Raw genomic sequence first — 12,295 nt, forward strand, 5'->3', positions numbered from 1 at the left:
ATTGATAAGTCAGTCCAGGAAACAGGAACAAACTGGTGTGAAAGCGAAAATATGGAGAAAAAAAAAGCACTCTACTTAGGCATCATAGAAAAATATTCAGACACTTTGTCATGCTAATCACAAATAATGAAAAAGGACGCAAGACGTAGTTTAAATTAGAATTCAAAATGAGATGCATTTCTCTAACAAATAGGGGAAAAAAATAAGCAAAAGTTGAGCTATCAGAGGACAGTAATTGAATTTCAAACTTTAAAACATCCATCATGCTGAACAGTACATATTCATAGCACTTTTTTGCAGTTTGGTTGACTTACAAAAAACCATTATAATGACAGACGGGAGTTAACTTTGTTACTGCAGGACAAAAACCTGGGGACGGTCTGCCTGGTCCCCGCTGCCAGGGAGAGATTAATGAAGGGGACGGAGGGATACAAAGCTCAAAACACTTTCTACTCTCTGGACCTGATTCGCCACTGGAGCGTGCACTCAAAGTGAGGTGAGGTGAACCGTTGTGAATGCGTGATACGGCTCAGCGCTCCTGGGTTTCTGGTCCTGGTTGACCCAAATCCACTTGATAAGGTGGTCTGTTGAACGTGACTACGAGAAGTTTTTATTATACGGGTGATGAAACTCTCAATTTAACACCAGTGCCAGTACACTATGGGACAGATCTGCAGCCCGCTGCAGACGGACCCAGATTCGGTGGAGCTTCAGCTATGAAGTCCTCTATTTAGGATCCCGTCTGAGGAAGGGGACACAGAAGTACTCGGAGAGCAACCCTGAAGAAGGAATGTGAGTTACTGACTGTAGAGATCACGTGTCAAACTCAAGGCACGCGAGCCAAATCCAGCCCCTTGCACATATTGATCTAGTTCACCTGGTTGCAGACTGCATTCATGCAACACTCAAAGCAGAACATGGCCCATGTGCTGACTTTAAAACTCAGAAACTCTCACATAACCAGTGTGAGTTTTTATATTCCTATGTCTTTAAAAATGTAATTATTGTGTGGCCAGGTTAGCTCAGTTGGTACAGCAGGCACCCACACATATATACACACACACACACACACACACACACACACACACACACACACACACACACATGCACAGAGCTGTGTAGAGGGCTGGGTATCTTTCAAAAAATGCCGATACCGGTATCCAGGACTTTAAATTGACACCTGCCAACCAACCTGCGTAACGCCATTTTTGGCAGTTAACATTGCAAAGTTACCGGCCAATTTGGCGGAGACGAATGAAGCAATTAACTCCACTTCTGTTTGGATCTGCAGGCTGCATCAAAACAATGTTTGATTTGTTTTCCGCCAAGATTATATGATACGATACAACTTTATTGTCAGCCGGGGCTGGAATTATTCTTGCATCCCCGGGTAGCTCGAATAAAAAAAGAACATAAACATACATACAGACCTGCATAAGATGAATAACACCAAAAGATAGACATCAAACATTACCACAAATGAAATAAACACCCACATAAGGAAACAAAACATCTATGTATAGCAGGAAAAATACATGAACAAAGTCTTGGAGACTTGTGTATATATATACTGTATATTATATATATAATGTTAGGCGGTTCTCTATATGTTTGGCTTGCAAAAGTAATCTTTAACTCGCAACACTGCTTGTAGTACTAATCCTACATTTCCCATGAACACTATGTGGTGACCACCGGTGGTCAGGGAAGCGGTCCAAGTGGAACCATCCAAGCTGGACTTCACAGCCATGCATTTTGATATGATTGTAAATTGATTGTCTTTGCATTTTGGATTTCAAATATCAACATCTATTCAAATAAAACCAAAAGGTAGTGAGTGATGAGCTCGACTGAGATGCATCCCGGCCATGTTGTTGAGAAGATGATCGTCCCACCTCATGGCAATGATGGCCAAAACAACGCCAATAAAGACCCAGGTGGGAAGGAAGCGGAACTTCGGCTGTGGGAACTAATCAAAGTAAACCCTCGTTGCGTTTTGGATTTTTAGATATCAATATCTAAACAAGTTAAACAAAAAGTTAGTGGACAAGTGCATTAATGCTACTTTAATGAGGTAAACTGTGATGCATCCCTGGGTCTACACAGCGATGTCGGTGAGAAAATGATCGTCATACCTCACGGCAATGATGGCCAAAACATCAACAGTACAGACCCAGGTGGGAAGAAAGTGGAACTTTGGCTGTCAGAAAAAATAAAAATGAACCCGATGATGAAAATAATATAGAGTTTCCCAGCCAAGGTCAAGCCTCCGACAGCGTTCATCATTCAGGTCCAGACTCGTCCCCCTGTGAATTAGCACAAAGCGTCCAAACAGCCCATTCTTGCCACGAGCCGACAGAATGCAGAATTGGCTGCTGGCGACATTAAATCCCGTGCTGTTGATGAGATTGGAGTCACTGGCTCTCATTGGGGACAATTAAACCTCAGTACCTCCAGCAGCCTTTACCGAAAGGTCAACAGAGAACAAGCCTCAAGGGAGACAGAGAGAGAAAAGACGTCGGCCCGAGACCGTTTTCACAGTCCACGTGCAGTTCATTTGCAAAGGAAAGGAAAAATGAGAGCGGGACAATTGGCATGCAGAGCATTTCGTAGGTGTGAAATGGAGTTCCGGTCGAAGACACTAATTACATCTGAGGCAGAGTCTGCTAACTTTATGAATTCAGCGCTCAGGGGATGACTAATAAAGCTCAACTTCAAGATGTTATGGTCACTTATGGGAAAATTAGCTTGCTGCAAGGCGTCCGACAAAACTCGTAATTACCAAACATGAAGAGACGAAAAAAGCCAGAAACATGCGGAAGTGACTGGGACTGGTTTGGGAACTCACTGGCTGAGAGACAAGTTTGAATGTTTCTGTGAAAATAATTAATTTTGGTCCTGCTGTTTAATACCCCAAAACAAACAATCGAGGGGTTTTAATAGGACTGATTGAACTTAATTCTTTGAAGATTTGTACACACTCTACTGCTGTGTATTACCATAATCAGGCTGACGGGTGACTGTTTGGGACTTTTAATAGCCCACAAAAAGTTGAATTAAAAATAAATGTTTTGCTCCAAAATGTGAAGATGGAGCTGCAGCGAGACATTCATTCCAAAATATAATCACAATTATTAAGTCATAATACAGACCCCCTACATTACACATTCAATTAGAAGAAAAACAGAGACGCAATCTCATGGCAAGACATTAAAACACCGTACATACTCATTAAAAGTACAATGTGCTGAAACCAGGCATCTAATTGCCGCAGCGAACAAGGGGCCGCCCATAAAACATGAAATATGTCTTTCTCAGTCACTATAACCGACCAATCACATCATCAGATCCCCTCAGAAGCCGGGAGAAACCAAGCGGGCCCCCCCCCCCCCCCCAGCCTCAGCATCATTGACACGACACTTTAACCCTCGTGTTGTCTTCCCGTCAGAAGTGAAAGTGAAAGATGCTTTTTATCGATGTTTTTAACTTTTTCTTTTAACTTGTTTCTTTTTTTTTTTACTTTTATGCTTTTTTGACATTTAACACTACGTAACCCTAACTTATTAACTTTAGTGTTACAGTTATTTTTTGAATATATTGTCAATGAACCTCATTTATAAGAAATTATCCCTAATGTTTGAGTTAGAAAAGCAGAAAGTAATAATTATTTAGACTAAAATTAAAGGAATGGATGTTGATGATAATCACAGACTGGAAAATGTCAACTTTTACTCAATACTATTTCAAAAATGACTCTTTACATTAAGGCAGTAGTCTAGTGAGAACAGGGTGTCGGGGGAATCACTTCGGATGGGAGGAAACGTGCTCTGGTTAAATGGCATTTCTTTAAACCAATCACAATAGCTATGGGCGGGGCTAAGCTCCGCACAGAGCCGGTGCCGTGGGAGAGAAGCTAGCTGTCTGGATTTACCCTGCAGGGATCTGAGGACCAGGTAACCATAGTCCTCAGATTGGACAGATAGTCTAGCTAGCTGTCTGGATTTACCCTGCAGGGATCTGAGGACCAGGTAACCCTAGTCCTCAGATTGGACAGATAGTCTAGCTAGCTGTCTGGATTTACCCTGCAGAGACCTGAGGACCAGGTAACGATAGTCCTCAGATTGGGCAGATAGTCTAGCTAGCTGTCTGGATTTACCCTGCAGAGACCTGAGGACCAGGTAACCATAGTCCTCAGAAATCCATCATATTTATAATCCCAACACAACACAAAGAAAGCAGAAGGAAACGGAGAATACTTGCATCTGCCGAAATTCCCTGCTGCACCGGAGCAATCCCGGAAGTGGAACGTAAAGGATGTAGACTAAGCAGAACTCGACCAGCCAGTGGGCTAGACTCGGTGTCGATTGGTCGCTGGAGATACATTCAGATTTTCCAGAAGTCCATGCCAGCAACCTTTCTCCACATTCCCCTTCCTTGTTTTCCAAAGGCGAGACTCAAGGCAAGGCTACTTGTTCTTTTCATGTCCATGACAGATGACTCCACATTACTGTGTCTGAGTAGGAGTCTATCTACGTGGGTTTGCTCTACCTTCTGGTTCGAGTCCAGCAGCTACTGCAGACATTGTTAAAATAAAGTTGAATAAGGTTCCAGACAGGTTCAAGATCTAGGAAGGCATGAAACTGTTGAACCCAACTGTGGTAATGATCCATGCACCACTCTGTCGGCTGTTGTCTGAACAACATTGAGTCTGATTTTCAGTGTTGGGATGAAAGAAACAAAGTCATGCCATCACCGTAGAAAGAAGAAGTAACTGCAAATTCTGCTTCACAATTTAGGCAATGTTCACACTTGGTGTCTTTTTTTTAAGCTGCCAGTGTCTGTTCTACATGATAATCCTATGGAGTAAACCTTGTTTTCCAAAAGGTGCCACGTGTTTTTTTTAACGCCACCCCCGACGTATTTTTCTGCAGCTCAGAGCTGAAAAAGAAAAACTCACTTTTTTTTGACAGCCGACCAATTACAATGACAAGCTGAGTAGCGAGACATGTCGTTTCCATAAAAACAAGAAAAAAATGGAAAAGGTGCCGTTAGTTAGACTCGTGGTGGTGTCGTAGCACAGCGAGTTACATGATGTGTTCAGGGAACGTTGGTTGGGGGAAACTCTTTTGTTTTATCTAACGATAGTAGTAGCACCGCTCTCTCTCTCTCTGTTCTTTTAAAACTTGCTCGATCGACTTGTTTTACCTAGCAACGCCCTTCATAGCACTCTCGGATACAGTAGCAGTAACTGTAAGGGCGACAAAGACCGCTTTCTCTGCTTTTTGGAACAAACTCCCTGCCATCTTCTTCTCTTTTTAACTACAAATGGGCCCTAGCAAGGGGGCGGCCTATAGCTCATATAGTGTCATCTTCCTTCTCTGTCTCCCCCTTCCATGCCTATCAACTCTAATGAAGGGGAAAAGCCCTCAAAAAGTCATCTTTAAAAAGGCCTTAACAGGCCTATAGACAAGTTCTGTCGTGCTTAGGTCTTTATGTGGAGATGTTAGTGTTTGATCACACACACACAATTAGGAAGGCTCTGCTAATGAGGCATCAGGTGGCTAATGTGTTAGATGAAACCATTGGGACCTGACAGGGATTAGTTTGAGCCTGAGACACTTGCACAGTAGCACTGCTGCTGACATTCCCTTGAGCAAGGTCCTTCACACCCGCTCATGACACAATTACGTGTGACCAAGTAACCACGCAGATATGGAGACACTTCCTGTCTTCTGTCAACCGGTCCTAGCTATCAGCGACAGGGCATGCAGTTTTTCTTGCCTGGTCCTAAAACCCTGTAATTGGACCACTGATCCCCAAGAGAGGGCAGAGTGTGTCGACTGAAATTGACATTGATTAATTTGTCAAATGCTGCTGATTGGTTAGGGCAGAAAGTGAACATGTTCACGGCTGAAAGAGTACGTTAAAAGCAATACTTGGCTCTGTAAAATAATAAAATGGAGAAAGAAAGTCTAAACACACAGCTACGAGTGGAAGAACATCCATTTTCTGAGAAGCATCAAAGTCATTGACCCAAACTCCAGGGACACGACTCAGCCCGGCACTCTCTGCACTCTTTGTCTATTCTATGTTATTACACTTCAAAAGATGTCTTTAGTTTCACAGGGTTACACACTTCCTGTTTGGTGTTATGCTTCCCAGATACAGTTATGGCTGTCGTTGTATCAGCCTTCTTTTGAAGGGTATGTTTCAAGAAAAAATGTTGAAACTTTCCGGGGGGGTTATAAATTCATGAGAATGTCCGGTTTTCACTGTTTTTCATGGGACCATTAGGTCCTGCAGTTAAATTGACTGGTGCTCTGAACACAATATCTACTGTACTGTCTTCCGGGACGTAATTCCCGAGAGGCTGCATTGTGGGCAGCTCTGTGACGCTCACACACAGGGAGCAGATCAGACAGGGGAGCACATACCGGGAGCAGATCAGACAGGGGAGCACATACAGGGAGCAGATCAGACAGGGGAACACATACCGGGAGCAGATCAGACAGGGGAACACATACCGGGAGCAGATCAGACAGGGGAGCACATACAGGGAGCAGATCAGACAGGGAGCACTTGCAGGGAGCAGATCAGACAGGGAGCAGATCAGACAGGGAGCACATACAAGGAGCAGATCAGACAGGGAGCACATACATTTATACATTTTATTTATCAGACCTTTAATATATTTTGATGTTATTGTGTGACAATAAAACAAATTATTATCATAGTATTTTAGTAGGAACTCATAAATAACTACAAATAACTAATGTTAGGGAAATCTGTCTGTATTTTCTTTTTTTAAATATACAGTATATTGACCGATAAAGTTGCATTTCAGATTTTAAAATAACCAAATATCCGTACCGGTATTGGCCTTAAAAATCCTTGATCGGTTGCGCTGTAGTTATAATTTGAAGCTATACCATACCATACCCGTACTGCTGCAGCAGACCGCCTTCAATCAATCAATCAATCAATCAATCAACCAAAATGTATTTATATAGCACTTTACAACTACCAGCAGGTATCCAAAGTGCTTAACAAAACGAGTAAAATCACAACATACAATAGAAAGAGTAAACGTAGAAAACAGTAAAATCAGAAAAGGTTACAAAGAAACAACAGAATGAAGTTGTCACACCGCTACGTATTAAAAGCCACACTGAACAGATGTGTTTTGAGTTTGGACCTAAAAAGAGTGACATCTGTAACAGTACGTAAATCACTGGATGACTTGTTCCAGGGTCTCGGGGCAGCAACTGCAAAAGCCTGACCCCCCTACCGTTTATACCTGGACCTCATGTCCCTTGTGTCAAAGGGACATGAGGGACAAAAGGGAGTCTTCTCTCTGCCTGCTGGAGGGGCTCCTGGCAGTGTTCGGCGGTCTTGTTTCATCCAGACAAACACTCTGAAGATCAATATCTGCATCAACTCATCTGGCTGCCATTGTGTCCAGCCAAGCGGGACGTACTGCGCGGTTTTTGTGCATCACACGCTAGGTGGTCCCCGTCAAGTGTCTGAGTCGATGACAGACCGTCAGAGTGCTCAGGTTGAGGCAAATGTATATTTGAGATGAAATCAGGTCCGTCAATTTCTGCACAGAAGCCTGTCATGCTGCGGAACTGTCTGAATCTTTTTGTGTCAATTTCTTCTCTCTTCACTTCCTCTTCTACTGTTTCCTTTTCTCTCGAAGTGCAGTTATAAATGGGAGACAAAATGTTTGACAGAGAGACATGCAGCTGTTGGCGTCCTCTGACGTGGGCTCACACACCGAACCTTATCTCAGTCCCTCCAGAAAAAACATGATTAGGCAATTGCATATTCATGGCATAATCAGCCAAAGTCATTTTTTTTTCAAATACGCCACACAATTACCGCACAAAATAAAGCAACGCTTGCATGATTTTTTTTTGCATGAGTTGCAAAAAAAAGTCACATATTTTGCTTTTAATTCACACCAGAGCAGCCATTTTCCTCTGTTGCCATGGGAACATTATGGCGTGACGTAATTACGCGGCCTGCTTATCATAGGAGGGAAGAAGAAATGACTCTTTACATTAAGGTAGTAGTCTAGTGAGAACAGGGTGTTGTTTCCGCAATTTCATCGCATAAAATTGCATTAATATCCTAAATCCTCCTTCGCATTTTTTAACCCTTGTGTTGTCTTCCCATCAAAATTGAGAAAAAGTCAACCATTAAAAAGTGAAACCATTAAAAAAAATACTTCAAATGCTATAAGATTAAATATAACTCGCAAAACATTCAATGAAGGTAATCATTAATTTTACCAGAAGCATGTTCATCCATGTTACTTTTGGACAATTTGCTTGAAAGAAATCCATATTTCTGATATAAAACACTTTGAAACGGGTCAGTTTGACCCGAGGACAACACGAGGTTTAAGGATTCGGGTTGTTTGGGCATATTATGGGTTAGCGGGCGGGTTTGAGTCTCTAAACAGAACCGGGTTGTTTTGATTCACTTGAATCACTTGCGTCAGTTTTGCTAGGAATAAGAAAACTTTTTTTTTTTTTTTTAAATCGACTGTGGGCTCGACCTAAGTGCATTTTAACATATTACATTTAAACACAAAACCTCAGGCCTAGCTGGTCTAAGTGCTGCGTTATTTCAGAAGTGAAAGCATGGATTTTGTTGTGGATTTGCTTTGTTCTGAGCTCGCTCGCTCGTCTGCTGGAGTGCAGATCCTCTCGCAGGCGGCTGATTGGCGCCATCGACTGACTCCCACGAGATCTCACGCGTCATCGTGCCAGACCTTCCTCCACAGCGCTGCAGGGGAGGAACACATGAGTGGGACAACAAACTAGTAATAGCAAAAGTATAAAGTAAGAACAACAATATCACGAATATTAACAGACAATATGAGTGTTACCCGTGTGTGTGTGTGTGTGTTGGAAAGAGGGCATCTCTCTGCCTGTGTCAGCTGGGTGGCATTGTGTTTATGCATGACTTCCCTTCAGTCAGTAAAGTCCCAAAAGGTGGAGATCAGAAGGCAGGGGAGGCAGATAAAGCCGACAAGCCACACTCTCGCCTGACGTTTTTCAGACGGGGGTTTGGAGGGAGATAACATTGGGAGGCTGCACGCACAACAATCCACCACACAACCCAGCGGACTAAGCTGAAGGGAAAGTCGCTGAACATTCCTCATGCATAGCCCGCACATTTCAGACGTATGAAAAAACATAAGAGAAATAACATGAAGGAAGGTAAAAACGGATGGAAATGGACTTGGACATCTTGGCACTCCAAAAGCAGAATATGAGTAATACACTACAGTCCATCTGTATATTTTCCATTTAAAAAGAAATGTATTACTGCTCTGCCCATTGGCAAGGCAATCCATAGGGACAGCAGATATAAATATATGAATACCTAAACAGGTGGACAGATTGGATATTTCTTCACTTTCTTCTCTATTGGCTCCCTCCGATGTGAATAATAGCCGAAGAAAACAGCCCGTCTCCAGTTCCCTCTGGAGGCTGAATAAACACAATGATCAGTCTTGGTAGAGAGTTGACGGTTACCAAGCAATACCAAGTATTCTTGAAATAAATACATACACCTACCTAGCAACTCTTGCAGTCTGGGACTACGTAGCTAAAGACACTGGAATGAATCAGTAAGTCCATCCGTCTGTCCGTCCCTCCATCCAGTCCCAGGACACACACCGTGATGATCAAGTCTTTCAGATACTTTAGTTCATGTCCAATAACGGGCTTTCCTACTAACACAACACACTCACATTTGTACTTGGTTCCTTTTTTCACTTGAAATACAACACAGCAGTATTTAAGGTAGAGCTGGAACAATTCCACATTTTAATGTACAGTGACTTGTCCCAGAAATCATCGCGATTAACAATGTAATTGTCTCTTTCAGTGAAATTAATCAATCAAACAAATCAACCAAATTAGAGTTTTGAATGAATCACGTGACCCAGATAATACCCAGTACCCATGAAAATAACTACGCCTCTTCATTTTATAAATGACATTGTATTTTAGACTTAAATGAACATGAAAGTGTCAAACAACAGTCATAGCCCTTAGGACATTACCTAATATTAGATTAATGCAAAGTGTAGTAACTAGGGATGGGGGGGGACCAGTTCTGGTCTGGGTCCTTGTTGGTGAGGCTGACTGCAGAGGGGAAGACACCGGGGGAACTGGGTAGTACTTGGTTTTTGAGTTTTTAAGTGAAACTGTTTTTGTCCCCATCAAAAGGCAGTACAAAGCTGAAATGTCAGTCCGCTCGTCTTGTCTCCGTCTCTGTCCGTCCGTCCCTGTCCCGCCTGCCGTCCTAGGCGCCGACATCCCTTTGATGACGAGGCCGTTCAGTCTGAGTAGCCCTGAGATTCACTGAAAGTGTGTGCGTCGTCAATTTTCTACACGGTGCAGAGGAGGCCGTGATGGATATTGAAGAGCTCTTCGATCGCGTCTGGAGCTTCGGGCGCAGAACAAAGACCTCGTTTAAAAAGAAAGACAAGAGAGAAGGACGCGTAGATCAAAGGGGGAGCCGTGTCCACGCAGCAGTGGCCCTTTGTACTCAAACTGAGAGGACTTCCAGGGAGGTTAGATTTTGTGGTTGTGTTAATCAAAGTAGATATATGCACAACAACAGTAACGTTAAAAACGGACGGTTGCAGGTGACTGCTACGGCTGCGTAGTACTGCAATGATCCCTGGGCTCGGTTTATTGACGTTGAACTTGTCTTTTTCTCTTATGAAATGCAGCTGAGATCTGCTGAGGACATTGGACATTATGTGAAGTTTTTCAGCTGGTTCTGACAATATTGCTTCATAATATGTTCATAACATGTCATAGCAGCCACTTTGAAGGTCTGCTCCCTGTTCTGATCTTTTGACGTGAACTGTACTTTCCAACGTGCCTTTAGCGTTTGAACCATTAAACAGTTAACTAATCTCAACACCAATCTGAATTTGAATAGAGATGCAAATACAGTGACTACTGTAAGAGTGTAGTCATAACTGTGTGTGTGTGTGTGTGTGTGTGTGTGTGCGCGTGTGTTTAAATGAAGGTGAAAGGTGTATAAAAGTGAGGACACTGCTGGCTGTTTTTTTTTAAAGTACATTTGCAGGAACACTATCACGATATTCAAACATATCATCACATATTTTGCTCACATGCTGCAGCAATAATACAGCCGTGCTAGCAGCTCAGTCAGGCTGGACCATACCTATAATTAATTAATTTCAATACAGTGCAATCATTATTTATTATTTAATACTTAACCATTTAATATTTAATACTCAGGACTTTTGATACACCAATAACTATATTATTTGCCTAATGTGTATACAAACCCTTTATCGTTCTTACTATTTTACATATGTATGTATATAGTTTCACTCAGGAACCGTGCACCACGTTCCCCCCCCCCCCCTCTTTTTTTCTTCTTCTTCTGCACTACTTACATTTTATATTTTCATATTTCGTGTTGACACTGTAAAGGGGTAGTTTCAGTCTCGTTGCACAGGTACTGCACCTCGGTATAATGACAATAATAATAACAAATGATATTCTTATTCTATATACAAAACGTACTCCCAATGACAACGCTAACCTCTTGGAGTTAAGCAGGTGTAACGTTGACGCCCTCCCTGTCTTAATGTGGCGTGTAAACACGCCAAACTTGGTTAATTAGCACAGTTTATGAAAAAGTATTTTTCGCAGAGACGGCTGCAGGCGACAGGCGGTCGGCCCGGTAGAATCGCTGCTAAACAAAAGCTCCATCTTCTCTCCATCAGCACTGCAACGTGAAGCCAGCCGGCTCGAAATGACACCTTGGGGAGCTTTTTGGAAGCGCTGAGGTTTTGAAAACGGCGGCTGAAAGTGGACGTAATGACCGAACCGAGGGGAAGAGATCGCTCTCAAATGCAGCCACGTTGGTGTGGACACACTCTCTCTCTCTCTCTCTCTCTCTCTCTCTCTCTCTCTCTCTCTTTTACTGCTCATCTAATCCAGGTGCTCACTAATTTTTCCCTCACACCTTCCAAAGTTCCCATCAGTCTCCCCTGCTCCCTCCTTCCTCCTTCGCCCCTCTCTTTACTCCACTTGAGGTCGGCGTCTCTCGGACCATTTACAGCCAACACGTCGCCTGTCTCATCTTCTCTTCAGCCCTTATCTTGCTCTCTGTGTTTATCTATCTGTTTTTCCCAGTCTTATCTCTGCTCTTGGTTTATCAATACCCCCCTCCTGCTCTCCTTTTCTTTCATCTTCCATTCCCGGGTTCTCCCCCCCCCCCATCTGCT

General features: G+C 42.9%; 1 protein-coding gene and 1 long non-coding RNA gene across 5 annotated transcripts in view; one reads left to right on the plus strand and one right to left on the minus strand.

The window, feature by feature from the left end:
• Positions 1–12,295, minus strand: part of LOC117955350 — a 224,225-nt gene that overhangs the window by 203,073 nt on the left and 8,857 nt on the right. Inside the window, exon 2 of the long non-coding RNA XR_004659024.1 lies at positions 9,050–9,055. This is a non-coding gene — a long non-coding RNA (uncharacterized LOC117955350). The remainder of the gene's footprint in view (positions 1–9,049; positions 9,056–12,295) is intronic.
• Positions 1–12,295, plus strand: part of sgcd (sarcoglycan, delta (dystrophin-associated glycoprotein)) — a 256,701-nt gene that overhangs the window by 169,256 nt on the left and 75,150 nt on the right. The gene's annotated exons all lie outside the window — the stretch shown is intronic.

The sequence above is a fragment of the Etheostoma cragini genome, chromosome 13, assembly GCF_013103735.1.
Source record: "Etheostoma cragini isolate CJK2018 chromosome 13, CSU_Ecrag_1.0, whole genome shotgun sequence".
In the NCBI taxonomy this organism is placed as follows: Eukaryota; Metazoa; Chordata; class Actinopteri; order Perciformes; family Percidae; genus Etheostoma; species Etheostoma cragini.